Source organism: Strongylocentrotus purpuratus, unplaced genomic scaffold (genome assembly GCF_000002235.5).
Source record: "Strongylocentrotus purpuratus isolate Spur 01 unplaced genomic scaffold, Spur_5.0 spur5_scaffold_1, whole genome shotgun sequence".
In the NCBI taxonomy this organism is placed as follows: Eukaryota; Metazoa; Echinodermata; class Echinoidea; order Camarodonta; family Strongylocentrotidae; genus Strongylocentrotus; species Strongylocentrotus purpuratus.
The window spans coordinates 42,992,772-43,017,283 of NW_022145594.1; the positions used below are offsets into that span (position 1 = coordinate 42,992,772).

The 24,512-nt window shown below is 38.7% G+C and overlaps 1 long non-coding RNA gene across 1 annotated transcript; it reads left to right on the forward strand.

Annotated features, from left to right (window-relative positions):
* Window positions 1-6,252: 6,252 nt before the first annotated feature.
* LOC115921141 lies at window positions 6,253-10,646 on the forward strand. Its single transcript, XR_004062772.1, has 4 exons — window positions 6,253-6,422; window positions 9,316-9,392; window positions 9,832-9,975; window positions 10,510-10,646. It is a non-coding gene; the product is annotated as an uncharacterized LOC115921141 (long non-coding RNA).
* The last annotated feature ends 13,866 nt before the right edge of the window (window positions 10,647-24,512 follow it).

The following is a 24,512-nucleotide window of genomic DNA, read 5'->3' on the forward strand; positions in this document are numbered from 1 at the left end:
ATGAGTTTCATAAATATCAATTTATCTTCTTTTCATTGATTTTCGTTGGATTTTACGTGTTTTAAGTAACATTCACCTCCCTGTAGATGTGCATGCCCGCCTCCGCGGCTACATGTGCCCGAGATAGGGGATATGTAGTAAGGCATACCACTCAGTGTTGTATATTGAATTTCCGACATGTCATGAATATAATAAAGCTTCCTAAGATACAATTGAGTTTCACAAATATCAATTTATCTTCTTTTCATGGATTTTCTTTGGATTCTACGTGTTTTACGTTGTCAAACAACCACCTCCCTGTAGATGTGCATGCCCGCCTCCCGCTACGTGCCCGAGATAGGGGAAATGTAGTGAGGCATAAAACTACTGTTGTATACTGAATTTCCGACATGTCATGGATATAATAAAGCTCCTAAGATACAAATGAGTTTCATAAATATCAATTTATCTTCTTTTCATGGATTTTCTTTGGATTCTACGTGTTTTACGTTGTCAAAAAATCACCTCCCTGTAGATGTGCCCGCCTCCCGCTACATGTGCCCGAGATAGGGGATAATTTTTATGTAGTAAGGCATACAACTAGTGTTGTATATTGAATTTCCGACATGTCATGGATATAATAAAGCTCCTAAGATACAATTGAGTTTCACAAATATCAATTTATCTTCTTTTCATGGATTTTCTTCGGATTCTACGTGTTTTACGTTATCATAACATACACCTCCCTGTAGATGTGCCCGCCTCCCGCTACATGTGCCCGAGATAGGGGATAATTTTTATGTAGTAAGGCATACAACTAGTGTTGTATATTGAATTTCCGACATGTCATGGATATAATAAAGCTCCTAAGATACAAATGAGTTTCATAAATATCAATTTATCTTCTTTTCATGGATTTTCTTTGGATTCTACGTGTTTTACGTTGTCAAAAAATCACCTCCCTGTAGATGTGCCCGCTTACCGCTATGTACCCGAGATAATGGTGTAGCCAGACATTCAACTGATATTATAGCATATCTTTCTTGCTCCCTCGACGTGGCGACTCCACCAAACATACCCCCTCTTTCTTACTCACCCCCTTTCTCTCAGGCTCTTACCCCCCCCCCCCCTCTCTCTCTCTCTCTCTCTTTCATCCCCTTTTGTTTTCTTTTTCTCTTCTTTTTCTTCTTCTTTTGTTGCTCCGTTTCTTCCTTTTCTTGCTTTTCCTTTCTTTCCTATCCTTTCTCTTTTTCTCTTTCTTTCTCCTCTTCTCTTTCCCTTCTTTGATAATTATATAAAAACATCCCCATAATCTAGCTAATATAATATTTCCCCCGCTCCAGTGGTGACAAAAAAAGGGAAACATAACACACACGTAATCCTATCGTAATTTGTCCTCCTTGTGTGAAATATTCCCCCCCCCCCTCAACTGATTGGCTAATCTTTGGTGACAAGACGATATATTTTACAAGGAAACCACCTCGACCAGGAACAAGGAAAAAAAAGACAGATTTAGAACGTGACAGTAAGACGATATATATATATATATGCTTTATGCAGGGAGGTGAGACTTTAACTCACATGCCCTGCTTTATGATTACCAACCTCTCCTACGAGATGACCCCGACAATAAGACACTATTTCAAACTCGTGGGAGACAGTGAGCATGGGATGACAATATATAATGCTTTTTCACAAAAACAAAACAAAAAACACAACAATATATTCCTGTTCTCAATGTGTATGTTGAATTGACAGGTGATATGTATATTATGATGTGTTTGTTCTGTAATTATCTATCTTGTTTCATGACAACTTACATCAGCCTTAATTTTCGTTCTATTTGTTCCATTTGTTGTATTTTCTTTCTTCTTATTATGGTTTGGTTATTGAAATTAATTAATTATCTATATTTCGTGTGTGAACCTTTAAGCATGTATCGACTCGAATAACTATTACATGTATTTTCTGTGTTTGCTTTGAATTTACCATGTCTCTAATTAATTAATCAATGTTTATTTTTTATTGAACCTGCATTCAAATTTATGTTTACATTCCGTATTTTTCATGTGTTTGTTCTGTGTTTATCATTATATCAGGCCCCCTTGTTGCTACGAGGGCTAGATATCCCACCCCAAAATAAAAACGAAGACAAATTTCTCACGGCATTTTTTTTTGTGTTGCACTAAAAATACCTTATCAGACCTCCTTACCCATCACCATCACCCTCAACCCAACAAAAAAGACAATAAATGTTTGATTCGTATTTGGATTGCATTATCTCTTTGTACGATACATGACGCGAAAACCGTCAAGGTCCGAAAGTGTTCAAGCCCCCTATCCCCCAAAGTCTCAAACAAATCACAATTCTGAAGTGCCCCCCCCCCCCACCTCTCACCCCTCTCCGGACAGTAAGTAGGCTCGTGGTCCGGCCCAACCCCGCGTGTCTTTCTTGCTCCCTCGACGAGACAACTCCACCCAACAACCCCCTCTCTCGTTTACTCCAACCCCTCCTCTATCAGGCTCTTACCTCCCCTTGTTTCCTTTTTCTCTTTTTGTTTTCTTCTTCCTTTTTCCTTTTTTTTTTCTTTCTTTTCCTTTCTTTCCTCTCCTCCCTCTTTTTCTCTTTCCTTTCTTTTCCCTCTTTCCCTTTCTTTTCCTTTCTTTCCTTTCTTTTCCTTTTCTTTTTTCTTTTCTTTTCTTTTCTTTCCCTCTCTTTCTTCCCCTCCCCCTTATCTCTTTTTTCCCGACGGCAGCGCAATTTTACCGACAATATCCTGACAGGTGGGGGGGGGGGGGGGGGTGTCGCACACCCACACCCCCTCTTTGGAGACGCCCCTGCTCGTATGCACTGTTTCGTTCTTGAAACACTGTTATATATATTTACACAAACAAATTATCTTACAGAAAACATTAACATACTCAAAGAAAGTAGTCCGTCAAATGAATCATTATCAAACAAATAAATTACTCAAAAGTATACTGAGTAATTATTAAAGGATACTGATTTTAAATACAGGTCTCTACACTGTTAAACAAAGTTAAAAGGTAAGTGTTACCAGGCGCGGATTCAGGGAGGGCCGAGCGGGCCTTGCCCCCCCCCCCCCCTCCGTCCCCGCTAAAAAAAGAGAGAAGGAATGAAAAGGAAAAGAGGAGAGCTAAAAGGGAACAAAAAAGAGGAAGAAGAAAAGAAAAGGGAGAAAAGAAGGGGAGATCAGTTGCGGTTAATCCCGCCAACAATGTGTGGAGCGGGGTGGGGGTCAAAATGACCTTGCCCCCACCCCCATCAAACCTAAAAGAGAGAGGGAAGGAAGGGAAGGGAAATGGAAAGAGGAGAGAAAGGGAAAGAAGAAAAAAAAGAGAATGAAGAAAGGTATGGGATATCAGAATTGCAATTCCAACAAGGTGTAGATCTAGCTAGATAGGGGGGGGGGGGGGGGGGCTCAGTTGGGGAAATAAAATTCAAACGTGATTTATTTCTAATTCCATAACGGTTGTTTACAAAATAATGGTGAAATGACATACTTTACATTCATGTCGGAAATTCAATTTACAACAGTAGTTGTATGCCTATTTTCTAAACTCCCCCTATATCGGGCACATGTAGCGGGAGGCGGGCACATCTACAGGGAGGTGGTTGTTTGACAACGTAAAACACGTATAATCCAAAGAAAATTCATGAAAAGAAGATAAATTGATATTTGTGAAACTCAATTGTATCTTAGGAAGCTTTATTATATCCATGACATGACAGAAATTCAATATACAACACTAGTTGTATGCTATACCGACATTTCCCCTATCTCGGGCACATGTAGCGGGAGGCGGGCACATCTACAGGGAGGTGGTTGTTTGACAATGTAAAACACGTATAACCCAAAGAAAATCCATGAAAAGAAGATAAATTGATATTTGTGAAACTCAATTTATCTTAGGAAGTTTTATTATATCCTTGACATGAAGGAAATTCATGCCTCACTACATTTCCCCTATCTCGGGCACATGTAGCGGTAGGCGGGGGCGGACACATCTACAGGGAGGTGTATGTTATGATAACTTAAAACACGTAAAATCCAACGAAAATCAATGAAAAGAAGATAAATTGATATTTATGAAACTCATTTGTATCTTAGGAAGCTTTATTATATCCATGACATGACGGAAATTCAATATACAACACTAGTTGTATGCTAGTATACCGACATTTCCCCTATCTCGGGCACATGTAGCGGGAGGCGGGCACATCTACAGGGAGGTGGTTGTTTGACAACGTAAAACACGTAGAATCCAAAGAAAATCCATGAAAAGAAGATAAATTGATATTTGTGAAACTCAATTGTATCTAAGGAAGCTTTATTATAATTCATGATACCCCTACCCCTATCTCGGGCACATGTAGCGGGAGGCGGGCACATCTACAGGGAGGTGAATGTTATAACTTAAAACACGTAAAATCCAACGAAAATCAATGAAAAGAAGATAAATTGATATTTATGAAACTCATTTGTATCTTAGGAAGCTTTATTATATTCATGACATGTCGGAAATTCAATATACAACACTAAGTTGTATGCCTTACTACATATCCCCTATCTCGATCGGGCACATGTAGCGGTATAGGCGGGCACATCTACAGGGAGGTGATGTATTGACAACGTTAAACACGTTATACCTCAAAGAAAATCAATGCAAAGATGTTGAATTGATAGTTGTAAACTCATATATAAGAGAGCTTTAATGTTACATCCGTTATCTCTCGGATATTGAATATAGAATACTATTTTATTACACTAACTCGATCCCTATCTCGATCGGGCACATGTAGAGGTAGGCGGGCACATCTACAGGGAGGTGGTTTAGCCGACGACCGAGTTGGTCACGTGTTTTTTGGAGTTAAAAAACGATCAAAAGAATCGCCAATTTTGTATAAACTGTATTAAAAATGTATCAAAATCCACACTAATTAAAGTTACTTAACACTCAAACACTTCTACCTCATAATCACGGACAATACAACTGTATAATGGTAAGATTTTGCCCTGATCTGGCTGAACCACTGTGTTGCACGTATTACCTTCATTGTACATGACCCCAATTCTGTACGTACGTACGTACGATCGTACGCGCGCAGTCAAGAACATCAATATTCATGAATTGACACGACGTCACTGATATGCATATTCATTGACCTCCTTGTAGATGTGCCCGATTAGAGGCTACCAAAGTAGAAATGTAGACAAATATTTCGATTTAGCAAATCCTCGTTCACTTAAAGGAATTCACAGCTAAGCTTAAAAAACTCATTTTTATTTATTTTGACAATCAAACTAAAAACCTTATATTTTAACCGTAATTTTGTAATAATTATGCATTTCTAAGGGTATAGAAAATTACCTAAAGGAAAAATTAAATTATATTTATGTAAGTAGGTTTTACATTTTTATAAATCTTTGAGGTATGTTTAGTATACTATGCATATTCATATTTTGTTTTGAGTCACTGATTTTGATTGGCTGACGTCTTAAGTAAGGGGTTTTGGGAAAAAAAAATTCATACGTGAATAATTAAAACGGGGTAATTAAATGACGCACACACAAACAAAAATGGCGCGCGCGTTGCACGTATGACGTCATCAGTGAGCATGGTGAGTCTGAATCGAGTCGAGTCGAGTATACACCGATTCGGGCGACTTCTGGTGGAAGTGCGCCCTCATAAGGTGACGCCATAACTGGGGGGCGTCTGACTGCAGCTAGCTAGCTTACATTGCAACGGGTATGCTATACCTATACCGAACCTCGCCCAGGCCGGCCAGCGCGTTTCCGTTTTACACCCTGCCCTAGGCTTTTCGTCAAGAAATTACACGAAACATGCTGTATCCGAAGTCTAAGTTTGTTTATATCGACGTCAAGAATAGCGAAGCCAAAGCTTATGTACAATTTCAATTGGGGATGCGAGGGTCTTCTTGTTCAAGACGGTTTTCCCGATATATTATTGTTTTGTTATCGCTGGGCTAAATTTTGCGAGCTGATCACGCATCCTCACGCTCTTAGAGTATTGCGTATTAATGGATAAAAATAAATGATACGACTAGGAAGATCAACTAGTAAAGAGAGTTAGCTAGCGCTACGTGACGTTTTCAGAGTTCTGGTGGTGTGCAGAGCGCCGAGGCAAGATGTGGACGACTAGACTCCGAATACCAGTCGGTTTGTAAAATTTTATTGGAGAAAAGCCTAGGGCAGGGTGTAAAACGGAAACGCGCGGCCGGCCGCGTCTTATTTTTTCGTACCACGGCGAGGCCGGATTCCTGTTTTATCATGAATATTCATTAGGCAGGGTCGGGGAAAGTCTCGATTCTCTTAAATATTCATATCGAGGTGGGAATGCACGACGCGCGCTATACTCGCACAAAGTGAGAAGATTTAGTTCACGGAGAATGCATATGGGTGAGTAATTCTCGCTACCCCAAATAGCGATTCTGCCGAGATCCGGGGAAAATCCTGAAATCCGCATTGCATTATGGGATAGCTTTTCGACATTACAGCTTCCTGTGCAGGCGTTCGTGATCACAACCCTCTCTTTCACGGTAGAGTTTAACGGCCTTTTGTGCTAAAGTCACTAATTCTGCCCGAAGCTTTCCATTACATATTATAATCTGTACCAATTACACTGATTGGCATCGATTTTAGCGTGCGTGAAAACTCTGCACAGCGAACACAGGCGCTAGCGCCAGCGGGATGGGACTCTATACCGGAAGTTGTAGTGACGACCCGAGAGAGTGAAAATTACCTCGTCTCGCGAATTTCGAGATTTTCGTACCTATTTAGGGTAGCGAGAATTGATTGAAATATCAGTAGATTAAGAGAATTTAGTCATTAATTTGAAAAAGCTGTAATTCGTGATCTACTGTAATTTCTTTACATTTTGAGACTGTTCTCAACAGATTTGTGGGGAAAAGGCTAGGAAAATATTTCTCTTGAAATTGCACTTTGATTTTCATCGTCGTGAAGTAGTTTGACTGCGGTTTGCCTTCATGTCACCCTTTAGAGCCCCGGGGTTCCGGCAGGCCCACGTTGGGGAATTTCGGTGCTCATCTGCATCAAGATAAAACTTTCTGATCAGGTTTTATTCCAAATTTGATCTTCATCGTGAATCTAATTCACCAATCATCCATTGAATTTAAATCTAGATTTAACGTTACACCTTAAAATAATCTATGAAGTATGATTTCTTTAATAATCCAAGAGGGTTAATTCTTTTTTTATATCTTTAGTAGATGTCGACTCTGTTGGCTATACTAGATCTAGTAGTACTAAGACTAAGTGCTTTCCGTTTGCTCAGTTGCATCATTGGTGCGTGTCAACTTTTAGACCAAAATTGTTTGTGACCATGGATAATCAAACAGCTCCAAACCATATTTCATTTAGACGTAAACCTGGAACTTATTAATAAAAATATTCAAAAACAAACAAATTAGACCTAGGATTCATTTATTTAATGTTCAGATGTTGTGTGTGTCCAGTGTGCTTGTCAAGTTGTCATAACTTTTCTAGATCTAGACCTATATTAAAGATTTTTTCTTCTCCAAAGTGTGCAGTTCATTTGATAAATCTATTTTTGTTGGACGTTGTATAAGAGAAGACCCCTAGGGCAGTCGACAATTATGTTTACTTATACGCAGATGCGGCGGAGCCTTTGGGCGGAGCAACTTCCAAAGTGGGGGGGGGGGGCACCAACAAAAAGGGCACTTTCTTGAGAAAAGGGCACCTTCAGAGGGAAAATATACCATTTTTTTTACTTTGGTATATACCCCTATTTTGTGATTACATTATCAGGGATGATTTCAATATTTGTTTCTCTTAATACAGCATTTAAGATATTGCTTAAGTATCATACTTTGCAGCTTTTGGCTTGCAGTGCGAAAAATTACATCTTATAAAGAGGAAAACCCAATCCTGATGGGGTTATATAAGCACAATCTCATAACGGAAGACTGAATAGATCTGTGATAAGTTACATAATTATAACGTCTATAACTATGGGCAAGCGTAGCGAGCGAGCTTTGTGGGAAATTGCTTTTAGTCGCTTGAAATTAGGGACACGTTTAATGATGAGAGGAAAAGGGGACACTTATCGAAAAGGTTAAGACACTTATCAGAAAAGAAAAGAAGCATGTGTCAAAGTACAAAGGCTAATTATCAGAGGTGAAAATGGGGCACTTCTTACACCTAAACAAAGAGGCATGCACCAGGGATGATAAGAACATGGGCATTTGTCGACGGAAAAGAGGCACCCATCAGATTTTGATAGGGGGCATTTATAAGCAGTGAAAAGGGGCATTTATGAAAAAGGGATAGGTTCTTTATAAGAAAGGAAATAGGGTACATATCATTGTTAAAAGGGTAATGAGAAGGGGAAGTGGCTCTTATTAAAAAGAAAAAGTGGCACATGTTTAAATAAACGGGGCACTTATCAAAGACGAAAAGTGGTACCGGTAATTATGAAAAGGGGTAAGGGTGCTTATAAGGAAAAGAGGCATTATATAGGAAGGAAAAGGAGGACGTGTCAAAATAAAAGGGGCATTTATAAGAGATGAAAAGAGTACTGACTAGGAGGGGAAGGGGTGCTTGTCAAAGTAAAACAGGTATCTCTCAGAAGTGAATAGGGTCATTTACAAGAGATGAAAAGGGGCACTTAAGAGAATGAAAAGGAACTATTTTCATAGATGAAAAGGGGCATTTATGAGAAGGGAAAGGGCCTATTTTTAAATAGGGGCACTTATAAGAAAAAGGGGCACTTATTAAAAATGAAAGGGAGCACATGTGAAGATATAAGGTGCGCTTATCCAAGTTAAAAGGGGTAGTTATTAAAAGGGGAAGGGGCACTTTAAAAACTTAATAGGGGCACTTGTCAGAGTAAAAGGGGCACTTTCCTATGTAAAAAGGGGCACTTTTCCTATGCAAAAAGGGGCACTTTTAGGGTACTTGACAAAATGGGAGGGCACTCTGCCCCCCCCCCTCTCGGAGCGCCGCCTCTGCTTATATGGTATGTAGTCCACCTCTTCTTGTTATAATAAACTAATTCTACTTAGTACTGCTTCGTGTTCATAGGCCATAGAAACCACTGTTTGATGCACAAGTTAAATCTTCCATTTAGTTTTACTTTGTACTGTGTTTCATTAAATAGGAATGTTGATTTCCACACCATATTAAAATTAAGGCCAACCATGACATAAAAATATCTATTAATTTGAATTATGCTAGATCTATTTTATTTTGTTAAGGAGAAAGGGATGCCTTGATTGTCGTATTGATTTTCTTCTTCTTTTTGTTCCAAAAGATTGAAACTGAAGAGCTGGAAGGAGGACATTACAACATCTCTTATATTTGCAAGATGAAGCAGAAAGTCCCATGCAGGTACAGTTATCAGGTTATTTAGCACACACATATTAAACGACCACCTATTACTTCACTCAAAAGGAAATGGAACTAAGTTGACATTGCAAGCATATATAGTGGAGGGTATATTTTATTCTAGTTCTGCACCTAGTATACAAATATTGATGTCTTTTCTTTCTATGTTTACAAAGGAAAATTTGTCCTTATTTACAGGAGGTCCTGTGTTTAGAAGAGCCATATCAAATGCACATTGTAAGCACTACATGTAGGGTATACACAGGACCCCTCATTTTTTTTTTGTAAGGGGTCCTTTCACTTCTTGAGCAATGAAGATGAAGAAGAACACAAAATAAGATTGATAAAAGTCTGTTTATAGGATGTATTATGGTTGATATGTATCCATCAGTATCAGTTTTTAATTGAAGTACATGTACCTACTTTGTTTTCTCTCATGTAGGATGATGCCTCTCTACAGTGGATGATGAAGGCATTCTGGTTTGCAAACTCAGGAGAGGAACAAAGAACAGATGTTGACGGGATCATATCTAGAGATGCGGGCCTACTACACTTCATACGAGCAAGTGTGCTAATATACATGAAGGTACCCCCAATAAATTTTTGTGGAACAAATGTCATGGAGACAATTATAGATCTGAAACAGATATTTTTCATTGTCAGTTGACTTGTAAAAGAATAATTGACTTAATATCACAATTGTAATTTAGATTAAAAATTAAATGTCAATATAGATGAAATATAAGTCTACATTACGTATGTTTCAGTAGCATTATTTCCAGTACATTCGCTGGTCAAAGTTGTTTGGTCATTTTATGTCCCATACTTAACCGAGTATTATTCAATTACCGGTATGAGCACGAGTTGTATTACATTGTATTACTTATTTCATACCTTGTCTGATCCGAGCTCCAGCAGGCCTATCGTCTTAATGGGATCATCAGTAATAATTTAAGATGTGGTCAGTATTTAAACTAGTCTTGTACAAAAAATATTTTAGGTTTGCCCACTAGAACCCCAAGTGAATTTCAGTCCTTCCTTTTTCTGAGCAGGTATCAGGGTGTATGTTATTAGTCATTGTTGATTTTTTTATATCTTATTTCATTTTTCCATTCATCAGACTTGGGTTATATTTTTTTCTGAAAACTAGGCTACAACTTTAGTGATGGATGCAGAAGATATCTACACGAGACTACGTCTTAAAGATGCCACCCTCATATAATGAAAGAGGACAATAGAGATGGGTTTAAACTGGAATATTTAAATGATATTTATTTGTTATTTGTATTATATGTTTGTAGAATACTACATTCAATAAAGCTAATGAAGTTTATCATCTTGTCGACTTTCAAATAATTAAAGATAACTAATCCTCAACGAATAAACATTAAAATTCTAACAATGTCAACTACCATCTTATAGGATGAAACTGAGGACTGGGCAGAAAGATTCTCCTTCAAATTTGATTGATAAAGGTCTATCAGTCTATATCAAAGATTGAATTAATCAATGATATTTTGATTATAATTATACATGTTAAAATTCATTTACCTCTATGGACTTCTGTATGGAAAGTTTTGTAGATTATGAAATTATTGCTACTTCAAGTATTGTATGTAAGAAGGTTTGAAAGACAACACTCTAAATGCATTAAATATGGAATCTGCTAATCCTCATTGCCTTTCGTATCCAAACTGGTAGCTTTCATAGAATCATGTTTCGATGCTTCCCAACTAAAGAAAACAGGGGGGGGGGGGGGGGGGGGGGGGGGGGGGCTTGCTATCCTCTTATCTTATCCTCTGTACAAATATGATTATATGTTTATATTAGAAGGATTTAGAAAGTGAAATTTTGAATTATAGCATTACTGTTGGTAGAAGTAATGGCAGTGTCGATTGTTAATGTGGGGAAGGGGGGGGGGGGGGGGGAGGTTCCTGGTGAAATTTACGGTATGCCAATGTCAAATTAATAAAAAAGAGAAAACTATTCTTAAGAATAAAAATTATACAGTACATGGGCCTCCTAACAAAAACCCTGGTACCACTGTTGTGTTTTGAGTGTGTTTTTTTTTTTTGGGGGGGGGGGCTGGCAAACCAATTACAAATTTCCAGTGTTAAATTCAAATTTTTTTCTTTAACAAAATTATGTCAATATATTGTAATTAAACAATGTTTCACTTGCCTTTTTTTTAAGTTAGATATTTGAATAAAATGATTAACATACTTTCCGGTTTCTCTGGCCTCTACATTAAAAATGTTCTACTTCTAGCAAAGCTCCTGGAAAGGCTGCAAAAAGGGAGAGTGAAGAGAATGAAATTGAAATGTGGACAGTAATGGAGTGAATATGGAATGGTTGATGGTAGTTGATAACGAGTGAATGCAAATGAGTGGCAACAAGTACGACTGAAAGTGAGACAGAAAGGAATTGCAACAGGTTGCTCAGTCAAGAGAACAAACCTTGCAGAAGATAGTTTTCGAAAGACAGAGAAAGAGAGAAAAGGGGAATTATAAAAAAAGGAAAAGGGGGCATGTGTCAAAGGGGCATTTATGAGAAAGGGTTGGGGTTGGGGCTCCTATTAAACAGGGAAAGGGGCACATATCAAAAGGTAAAAGGGCACTTGTTAGAAAGTTTAAGGGGACGCGTGTCAAAGTAAAAAAAAAAAATGAAAGGGCTTTTATCAGATATCACAAGGGGCACTTATGAAAATGGAACAGTGGCACTTATTATGAAGTTAAAGGGGCATTTGTTGAAGAAAAAGGGGCACCTGTCAGATTTGAGTAGTGGGTAATTATCGCCAGGGCCGTAGCCAGAGTTTGAGGGGGGGGGCACATACATGTAATTGATCGACGTCCTGGGGAGGGGTCAAAAAGAGTTCAACCGATGTTGGATTTTTTTTTCTTCTTTTTTTTTCTTCAATGTATGTGAAAGAATGTGTAGTTTTCTCTCGAGTTTGTCTCATCATGCGTGGGATCTGTGGGTGCTGGGGTTCCTGCAGCAACCCTGTACATGGATTTTCTTCAGTGGGTGCATATAACTCATGGACTTCACATTGTAAACCTTCAAATGATGAATTATCATCGAGTCCCCCACCCCCCCCCCCCCTTCCCTCATTATTTTAGAAAGAAACCAAAGAGAACTTTTAAGAGAAAAAGAGAAAGGAAAGGAAAAAAATGGTAGCTAGGCCTAAACAAAAACAAGAGGCAAGATAAAAGAAAACAAGATTGAAGATATGGTATCAATATTATCTTGCTCCTTTACTTTTTTCTTTTGTCTTCTTTTCATTTCAATTTTCTTGCAATTTATTTCTTTCTTCCTTGGTATCTATTCCGTATTCTTTATTTCTTCCATTCATTTATTATTTATATATATTTTACTTTTTAACTTTGTTATTCTTCTTTCTAATCCCATTTTTCTTTCTTCCTTTTCTTCCTTATGCAGTTAAGTGAGCATAGATCATAGAAATAATTTAAGTGCAATACACAAGTATTTTATTTTTGATAAATGTCTGTATGTAGGCCTATTCTTGTTATCTATTTTATACAGTTTATAATACTGTATCACATATTCAATACCATAATGCAACCTCTGCTTGTAATATTTAAAAAGCAAACCTAGAACTGATTATTTACCAATTTATGAAAAGAACTAGACTCCCATTAATCTCAAAAAAGTAGGCCTAGGCTACTCACAAATTGCCTATCAAGACTCTTACTTGAAATATATGCTATATATCTTGTCTACCGGTACTGACATTTTGGCATTTACTAGTAATTAAACACAGCATTTATGACTGTATTATCTAAATGACCATGACATTGCTTTTCTATGTCATATTATAGGCCTGCCATTAATCCAACGTACTTGTTACACACTACATTCGATGCTGCGCATGCCTCGATCATACATGAATATTCAAGAGAATCGAGACTTTCCCCGGCCCTGCCTAATGAATATTCATGATAAAACAGGAATCCGGGCTCGCTGCTCCGCTAGCTAGTAACCGCTCTCGAGCTCTCTGTACTGTCAGCTGGATCGGAGAAGCCCCCCAGTTATAGCGCCGCCACCGGCGGGCAGGTACATAATATAAAACCCCCAAACCGAATCGGACATATCGAGGAGGAGGAAGCTTCCAAAACGACAGCAGGGGCCTACACATCATAACACATTGTAAGTTTAAACGGTTTTTCTAGTTTTTAAATCTATTTTGACATGGAAAGGAAGAGTTTCCTTTATAGTGTGTAATTTGCTTTCTATTATTAAAGTACGTTTAGCCGATATGAACATAGGAATATAGATGATAGGGTCTTGATCTAGAGATCTATTATTAAAAAAGTTTCCTTTGCTAATTCCGCCAGCATTGTCCCACTAACTCGATTTTGTGTGCTGTTGCGTGTGATTTTTCGTTTGATTCATCTTCTTCTTCCTAAAAAAGTGCAGGCTTCATGAAATGAAGATTAACGCACTGTGGATTGATGCGCACAGTCAATAGTATGCAGATATACACATTGTTTAGTGATGTGCGGTTAAAATAATAATAAATATAGAAAAATGAAAATAAAAAGGAGCTTGTGTGCATGCCTAGGCTCTAGACGGTGCCATCCCTCAATGCTGACTTTGAAGGCTTTGAGTGAGACAAACTCTCTTGGGTCTTTCTTCAGAGAGTTCCATTCTTTGCTGGTGCGGTGAAAGAAGGAGGAAGAGTACACTTGGGAGCTGCAGTAGGTAGTCCAGAAACGTGAGCCATGACCTCTTGTGATGGATGTAGATTCAGTGAGATGTTATTTCCACTTGAATCTAGTACCAGGTCCCAGCGGATTCTGTAAATCATCACTTGACTTGTTGGTAGGGTAGCGCGCCCGGTATTCTTACCTCCTTTATTTAGCAATCTACCCATCAAAAGAAAAGAAAATTAGTCCTCTAACATGATTTTAAAGTCACTTAAAATATAGAATGATGATAAGCAAAGTATTTCCGTAAGAAGGAGCAATTTTCTGCCCAGAGAATTTGGTCGCGCCGAATAGAAAATCGGTCACGCGATTCGTACGTGGTATCTCCGTTAACAAGGGGCGAAGCGTATTTGCGCACTATTTCACACAATTGCGTGACAAAGCGCTGAATGTCAGTGCGTTGACCGAATACTGGACGAGTGCTACCGCATGACAAGGGTATCGTTATATAAATTCCTCTTGCACTTAAGTGCGTCATTTGCAAATTTGCTGCAATTGGGCGAACACGGAAGTGCTACTCTTAACACACATACTAAATTCATTGCACCAGCACGCGCAGTTGTTTTACAATAGGCTTCTACATATGGCTATGCATGTGCTAACAGAACGCGAAAGTGCAGAAACTGGTGCGACACTAACCAATTTCAAGTTAATTTGGAGATCTTTCCGGGGCCCTATACCTGATTTAATTTTGAGAGTTAGGATAAGTTACTCAGCTGCCTGATTTGTGCAAGTTTCATGGTTCATAAATTATTTTTTAGTTTGTTACAGCTGTTGAAACAGCTGTCTGACCGAATACCGGGTGCGCTACCCTATATCATTTGTGCGGAGAAACTTTCTAAGAAAGCTTCATTAATTGCCGTGATTGCTGTACTTATCGACTTTATTCTTTTTCTTCTTGGTCTACTCTCATGTATTTTTGTCATAAGTCTAGTCTATTCTTAGTCTTACTATGTTTATTTTTTAGTTCTTTGCCTTTTTCTTCAATTCTTGTTTCACCATCACCATGCTCATGATTTTTTTTCCTTCCTATTTTGTCCTTCTCTCTTTTCTTCTTTTTCAGATTTTCTTCAACACTTCAAGGCTTTGTTCTTTTGTACCTTTTATTTTCTTCATAAGTATGCCATGATTTTGTTATTGTCATCTTTGCTTTACCTACAATGTAGACTACTTTGATTTAATCAAGTAATGTTAGGCCTACATGTACATGATCTTTCTTCAAATTTATTCAATCTAGTTTATTTTGATGTAGCCTAATGTAAAAGATATTTTCTGTCTGAATCTGATCACAGAAGCTCATTTAGGATTTGGTGTAGTAAATGTACAATTTTATCAAAGTGGTTTCATTTTGGCTTTAAAATACAGCACCTTTTAAAATGAGTTTAAGAATTCTCAGAACCTGATTTGAATGAACGGCATTTTGACATAGAAAAATAAAAATGGCAAGTTAATAAATACAGGATTGCATTTGAAAAGACCAAACTGGCAACGGGACGCATTTTGATCCTTGCAAAAGGCATAAAATGGCATTTGAAATTGCTCCCCCCAAAAACAAAAACAACAACATAAAAAAAAAAAGAATCGAGCGGCCCGAAAATGACAAGCGGGCGATCAAGGACAACTAAATGATTTTTTTTTTTTTGGGGGGGGGGGGGGCCTTCTAGATACAAAGTTGTGATTGGTCCACAGCTCGTCATGTGATATCAACAGCGAGGATCGTAATTGGCATATTTTTCACCCGGTCATTTTTCGATGTTATATTGACCATCTGGTCTAATGAGTATATTTTTGTGTCATACTGTATCCATGAACCCCTTCGCTCACTAGCGCGTGCCCATTGTTTGCAATGTCTTAGCCACATGCACTGGACGCCTATTAAAGGCTGGACTGAATGGCTCAAGAAGAAATGAAAAAAAGGCATGAGATCGCAATTGCCCTTGACTTCATATAACAGAGTGTAATCAAGGCTAATTATTATAACAGGTATTGACTGGTAGGGTGTGTAATCTAACATTTTTTGGACAGCATGGGTGAAATAATTTCCCTCATGATCATATTTTCCCTTGGTGTTTTGCACTTCATTAAATTATAAATCTATTGGAAAAAGTCCTTTTTATAATTTCAGACATGTACAGGTAGAGGTGAAAATTAATAGTTACCGATATAACTGGTGAATAATTTGATGATTACAACAAAGGAAGAAACATAATCAATCGAGGTGAATAATGATGAATAAATGAATAATGATTTGGTTTCTATATAGTCATTACCAATCGCTCAGTATATATGACAGTCTTTGAATGTTTGACCTATTACATTGCCTGAGGAACAGAGCTTTGTAAGCTCATTGCTTGCTTGGTATGTCGTTCTCATTTCAGATGTCTCTTTGAGCGAGAGAACTTCATGTTCGGCAACCCGCTGACTACCTTTGAGGAGAGGTTGAGGGCAGGCTTCATGAATCTAGAGATCGTGGAGGTCGAGCGAGGGTTACGTCGAGCTACCTACAAGGATTATAAGGTCACTCAAACAAGTTCTGATATCTAGACAGGTTAGTTGTCCTTTCTGCTTTCACACTTCTGCTTCCTTTCTGCTTTCGCTTAAAATGTACTTAACCTGTTGACTACTGATTTTTTTTTGTATTCCCATAAGGCGTAATACAGGACCCACATGGTTCCAGAAGTCATTGAGTGATTTCAAGTTCGGTGTTGAAAGCTGGTGTTGGTGTTGTGAGAACACCAACACCGTACTTGAAATCATGCTGGTGTTGAGGTTGACCTTAGAAAATATGATGTATTTCAAGTAGTCTGTGTTGAGGGCTGGTGTTGAATGTCGTCTGCTGAACCGAGTATTGCGGTTGGTGTTGACGATTTACGTGTAATTTGCACATTCACCAACACTAGCCCCTAGGCATTGGGAAATTCATGATTTCAAGTTTGGTGTTGGTGTTGCAGTATACCGCAGGTATTTAAACTATGCGTGCATCTGTCACAAATCTCACGATCACACCAAGGTAAAATCCACTTTCCAGTCCAAACAATTGTAAATCATGGTAGCTATATATGTTTTTGAAGAGAAATAATATTTTCTCTATTCATTTTTTTAATGTGACTTTACATTTTATATTCGATATGATGTAATTCATTGTAATTTCTGAATGGATTGTGCTTTTATCGCAAGACTTTTCGCCTGTAGAGTAGGACGTCATTCTGTGTTGAGGCTGGTGTTGAGCTATCGATGACGTGATCGGTATCGTCTTTCTAAACTGACCTCCGTTGTTGGAGCTCGGTACAGCAGCCTTTCCACGCTCTCAACACCAACACCAACACCGAACACCGTGCTTGAACTCACTCATTGGGTTAATTGATTATTTCCATGGACCCACTTATTGTAAGGGAAATGGCAGTAATATCAAAGTCAACAATTGTAGCATTCTAAGTCTGGCAGAAAACACTAATAATAGTGGGGTCTTATGTAGTGCTCATGTCTGGCAAATAGCGACTCCTGGCGCTCCATTATTATTACCCTGGCTTTAGCACATCTGTCATTACAGTGCTCAAGCATTCTAAGGAATAGTTCTTGCCAGGTACCCATTTACCTCACCAGGGTGGAGTGTGGCAAATGTAGATTAATGTCTTGCTAAAGGACATTAGTGGCATGTCAGGGATTGAACCCAAAACCTTTGCATTTCCAGTGCTTAAAGGTATAGACCAGTTTGGGTCATGCGATTGCATTTTGAAGGAAACGTTGTGGAATCGATCAAAAAAGGTTGATCATCTAGCATGTAAATATTGGTGTGTACTGCAAGGTTCTGGAATCATCAAAATGATAAGAAATTTGGCCCAGTGTTGGTAAAGTTACAAGCACTATACACAAAAAGATGTGTATGGAACTATATACGCGATCTATCCTTGGCCCTGTATTATAAAGATTTACGATCAAGTGTAAGTTTAATCAATCAAGCGTAACTTTGACTAATCATGCATATCTTTTCAAATCAAGCGTAAGTCTGATCCATCTTATCTATCATTTCCTCCGTTATCCATGGTTTACGGATCTTCTTTCTCTTACTGAACCAAACGTTTTCTTCAGCACTACCATGCAAGGCACCTTTTAGATTTTCCCATTTCTCTTCAACCGAGGACCCTCTGGGAGTTCTCTAGAGTTCAGCCGGGATTGGACACCACATGCATACACTAATGCATTCTGTTTCAGCTTTGCATTACATGTATCTATTTTTGTCACTTTACAGCTCCCTCTCATCTTCTTTTGTTTCAGCTGCACTGTCATCAGCACCAAGTTGTGATCCGAGTAACAGTCTGCGCCTGGATATGCCAGGGACTTTTTAACACTATTCTTGTACCGCTGGTTCACAAGAATATAGTCAATCTAATGAATATAGTCAATCTGAAGAATTTACTGGGGGCAATTGTCAGTGTGACGCGATTGAATAGCAAAAATAGTAAAACATGATCTCTTGTGAGGTTAGTACAAATCAAGGCCAAGGCTTGTCCATGATTCATTGCATTATTATTAAAGTTCTGGCTTGTCAAAGATACTCATCTCCTGTGGGTCTTTTGCCGCACTTCTTTGAAAATAATTAACTGTCAACCTATCAGTGACCTTAATCTTTATCATCAGGCTTTGAAAATGTACTACTTAAAACAAAATACAGCTCTTGAGGAATGCAGTGACAAAGGAATTGCAATAGGAAGTTCCTAGTAGAGGCTATCACTTTAAAATTCTACCTTGCCAGAGAGGAAATCCCCCCAAAAGCCCACTAAATGAATCGCACAATTATCTTTATCTGCCCAAATACAGCATTTTTAAAATATGAACCCTGGAAGGCACAGTTTCTTCGGGGCGGGGCAAAGAACCTTATGGCCTTGAAAGCCCCCAAATCCTTAAGCTATTATTATATAGATATAGTGAATTGAAACTCTCAAGGATCTTTATTCCATCTGTTTTTTATGTACATAATGTATATATTTTTTAATATTGATTTCAGGTTGTGTCATAACACCATTTTCCAGAAGACTACATTTCTGTCGAGTGAGAAGGACGTCTTACAGAATGGATGGATTCTGCTTTCTCTATCTGCTCCTGTTCCTTTTGATGAAATCTGGTGACGTTGAAACCAATCCAGGTCCTAATCCAATCCAAATCCAATCTAGGTATTTATAAAGCGCCAATATCTAGTTGCCTAATCAAAGGCGCTGATGAGACTGAAAAACTACAAAAAATGCGTGTTCATTATTCTAATTGGGAAAGACAAAAAAGCAGTGACTAATTGTAAGCAATCTGAAATAGGTATGTCTTTAGTCGAGTTCTAAAAGTGGATAACTGGTGGCAAGGGCGAAGGATTTGGGGAAGACCATTCCACAATCTCGATGCACAGGCAGTAAATGATCGATCCCCTAGAAGAGAGCGTGTTTGAGGACTCTCAAGCAGGTATTTACCTGCAGATCGCAAATTAGTCCTAACACTGCAGTAAGGTATATATGCATATACTAGTAGTGCCTTCAGGGTTTACAATGTAACTATGTAGTTGAGTTCTGGGCCCTGTTTCATGTTATTGATAACGAGCTACAATAACTGTTACAAGCTACTGAAATTGTGTCATTTGATCCGCTGAGAACAAATTTGTCATAGAAATTTAGCATTTGTGATTGATGACAAGTTTTATGAAACAATTAGGACCTAGTTACTTGATTGCATTGTGAAAGAAACAATGTGGAAGCGATTGGAAAGGTTGATCATGATGTAGCATATAAGTATTGGTATACACTGTGAGGTTTTGGAGTTGTCAAAATGATAATTTTGCCCAGTCTTGCCAAAGGTCACATGTACTGGACACAGAAATGTGTATATGGGACTACACAAATGTGTGGCAGAAAAGTGTGGTCCACATCAAAATATTTGTCACATTTAAAAAATTAGGGCATTTGAAGAGCCGTCTTTTTCAGGAAAGATTTTTTCTATGATTTTCTTTCATTTGGTTCCTGAGCTTTGTTTTTCTTAGGGATAGGTATAATTGTGGAAGTCTTCCACAGTTTGGGGATAACCCCTGTTTCCAAGCACATTTGAAAGATGCAACATAACAATGGAGCTAACTGTTGGTTACAGCACTTCAGTAGTCTATTACAAATGCCATCTGCCCAGATTCTGGGCCGGTTACTTTGTTAATCTTTACCTTTCCTAGTACCTTTCTGACATTCTCCTCAGTTACACATATTCTATTATTACCACCATTAATCTGTGAAATTAAGTATTCTAAGTGACCTTTCAATTCACTGTTTTCCTTACGAAAGTCACATACTTCGAATCTACCATTAAAACGATTAAGTTCATCAACAAAGTCTGCAGAAAAGTCAACTGGCTTTTTCTTGCCTTTGTATCCCGTAATAGATTCCATCGCGCGCCATGCTGCCTGAGTGTTGTTCTGCGAAAAGTTACGTTCAAGTTTGCGTTTATAAGCCAATTTACAAGACTTAATCTCTCAGTCAATCCGTGTTTGAACTTCTTTTAGCTGACTTCGATCGCTGCTCCCGAACACCTCCCTTTTTTCCCGCAGTAGCTTCTTCAGCGAACTCCTGACCCATGGTTTATCATTAGCATAAACTCTTTGTTCCTTCACGGGTATTATTGTCTCAGCACAGTATCGAATGTACTCAGAAAGTACATCAACCGACTGATCCATTGTGTTGTGCGATTCGAAGAACAGATTCCAATCCGTTGATTCATAACATCCCCTTAGTTCATCTATTGCTTCCTCGGTCCAGCACTGACGAACTTTTGTTGCCGGCTTATTTCTTTTGAGCTTCTGTTTATACGACGGCATTAGTAAGACATTGTTGTGATCGGATGCACCGAGCTGTGCACATGCCTTTGTTGTGTATGCCCTGGGAACATTTCCATAGCAACGATCTAGAGTCGCATCGTTACGCGTGGGTTGCATAACGTACTGATCAACGTACTGTGCACTGAGTAAAATCCCTGATGACAAATTTCGGGCTATCAGGCGAAATAGCTTCCAAACAGTTTATCCTATTAGCAACTACTTGACTGCCCCAGGATGGATATAGACAACCATCACAAATAGCTGGCTAAATTCTCTCGGCAGATAGAAAGGGCGAAGTCCGACAATCATACATTTTTTATAATATTTTTTTTAATATTTTGGGTACACAGTTTTTCCTTGATTGTCCAGTCATTACACCATTGCTTATTGATATACATGCAGACACGTCCACCCCTAGATTTCCCGGAATCAACTGTCCTATCTGATCTGGCCAGATGAAAGTTTCCCATGTCTGCCTCTGCATCGGGTATAGACTGATTTAACCACGTCTCTGAAAAACGGAGCAAACTTGATTATCGATATTCATAAAGAGAACGGGTACTAGTGCGAAGTTCATCCATTTTATTGCGTATCGAGCGGACATTTCTGAGTAAATTTGTGGGAAGTGGTGGTTTTGACTTACGATTCCTAACGCAGTTTCGCGTCCCTCCTCTTATCCCGCGCTTTCTCGGCTTAATCTCACGGGGAAAGTGTTCGTATCCATCAGGCCGAGGTACGGGTACTCGCGGGCGGAGTGCGAGTAGATCAGAACGAGTGTATGTGAGTCCATTCGGCAGAACAGGGTGTTCAGCAATTACCACAAAATGACAGGAAATGATGAACAAGACAAATACAAGCGCATATATAAACACAATGCAAGAGTTTCACCTGGCATGATGAGAGATGAATAAACATTAACACATTGTTTCAAGTGAAAAAAAACAGGAAAAAGTTGAAGTCAAAACAGAGAGTAAAGCCAAAGGTGGTGACCTTAAACAAGTCAAACCACAATGTGATCAATTGCTGCGAATGAGTTAATGTGACACTTTGAAATCATTATGTTATCAGACAAGCTTAGTGATAGATTATGCATGATACAGATAATAATTATTTGTTTGTTTGCTTGTTTAAGGTATTATAATAATGATAATGATAATATTGATGATAATTGAAATAATGATAATGCTGCATTATTCACACACATAAATAATGATAATAATCATCACCATCAATTCTAGTAATGATAATACATGTAGACATATCATTATTTTAACAAGTAGTAATAACACTTTTCTTCTTATTGTTATTATCTTCATTATCATCATCAATTATATTTACTGCCAGACTCTGCTTTAAAAACAATAATTACCCTTGCCAGAACATTACCATCCTGCAACTTGGCGCAATATGTTTCAAATGTTAATATCACAGGCAATGTATTCTGATATCCCCAGGTTGTTATATTGCACGCTCCAGCACATAATACAAATTGTTGAGTATCACCTGATAACTTCTCATCCAATAGGATGCTCTCTAACTAATATCCTATCATACCCAATTGATTTATTGTTCATTTTTACAGTACTGTCAGTGAAAAAGAGTTCTGGAAGCTGGCCAAGGCTATCCCTCGTTCTTTCTACGAGGCTTTAGGGATTCATCTAGGCATCCCCTATGCTGAGCTAGACAAGATCCTGATTGAGAAGTTTAATAACTATACCAATGCATTGTTGTGCGTACTCATGACATGGAATGTCAAGCAAACTCAAGAATCAAACAAACGACAGCTTTTGGCAGACACACTACAAGAGATTAAATTGGGTGACCTGTCATCCACGATACTCAAGAAACGTCCAATTCCGAACAGCACAGGTAAAAAGTTACTAATTCTTGCTACATAGAGAACCATGCATAAACGTGAAGTCAGTTTTCATCGTGCAGAAAGTGAGGGCACTGTGTTCTATAAATTTGCCACAATTTACAAAAGTGTCAAATTTTATCAGGCCCCATGTGTGTTTTTATAGTTTACTAATAAAACTTTGTTAATCCTAAATATTTTATTGACACCAATATACCGTATTTGCCGGCGATAAGGCCGCACCCCAACTTTGACATTTCAAAGAGGGGGAAAAAAACAAAAAAAGGAAAAGAAAAAAAAAACGGACAAAACAAAATAATCGTAAGTTTCTCTTAAAACACAATTTTTTTTTACAAACTGATACCAAATTCATCAATATTCTTATAATTTACCGGAAGTTTAGCTAAAAAAGTGATCACAGGCAGATTTGGTGTCCGATATACCCCTACCACAATGTACGGTGTAATGCGAAATGGCATGAAATGGAAAAACAAAATGGCGACTTCAGTTGGATGCTTCGCGGCAGGTCGGTTAAACAGTCCCTTCCTTTACTTTTGCAATGCATTGGCACAAACTTAGATCAAGATATATCGACAAATGTTGTTTTAGGAAGTTATTTTCGTCTTCATGTCAACAATGCAAGATAAAATTGTCGGTAAGATGTTTGAAAATGTCTTGTACCATAGTGGTATAGTTATTTTACTGTTTGTAGTCCCATATGGGCAAATTTGTGCTGGTTTTGACTTCGTTTTTTTTTTTTTTTTACTCTTTCGTCGTAAAGGCCGCACCCCGACTTTTTGATGTTTTCTCTTCCAAAAATACTGCGGCCTTTACGCTGGCAAATACGGTAGTACAAGTACTTTGAGTGACAGCAACATTTAATGTTTGTCAGCTTTCTTTAAAGGCATCTTTTAACAATGTTAAATCTGAGATGCATGGCCCTACATGTTATCAATATCTTTGATATGGTGTAACATAGTCAGGTCAGGGGAATCTCTCCTGCTTCTGGTAAAAATGTAACCCAGTACTACCTGCCGCATCCGGGCAGGCGGGGCTCGTCAGCCTGGGAAGGCAGCCCACCCAGGGGAAGGAAAATCCTGATCCCATACCTCCGCTGCCTTGCGGCATACCCGTTCCCGGGTTGGAGCCCCTAAGGCGGTTTGTCGTTGTCTCCAACCTCATTCTGGCAGCTCCTGCGATGGCGCAGTTGCCAAAAGGTAACACCTTGCTGTTTCTTTGGATTCATCAGGGATGTGGAGGGGGGACACGCTGCATGGGCAACATCCTGTCCTTCACATCTTCCTACCCAGGCTTAAATCCTACTGTAACGTCGAACACTGGAGAGGTAGAAACCCAGACAATTCACTGGAGAGGGGCACTCCAGCTACGCCCATGGGGAGCAATAGTTATCGTTTATAAGCCGTCGCTCAAATGGTGTAGAGCTTGGCGCCAGGGATTGCTCCTGACGGTGGGAGGGACCTTCAGATCTCCCGCCTCAAGCTGGGCCGTAAGGTGTTGTAGTGCATGGGTGCATGGGGAGTAGGAGAAATCTGAACGGTGGACTGGAAATTTCACAATAGACAAAACATAGAAAGAGACCAGTTCTAAAATTGGGAACTTGGAACACCCGCACCATGATGACTGGCTTTGCGGAAAGCCTCATGGACATCAGCGCCGTCAGGAAGACCGCCATCCTAAATAAC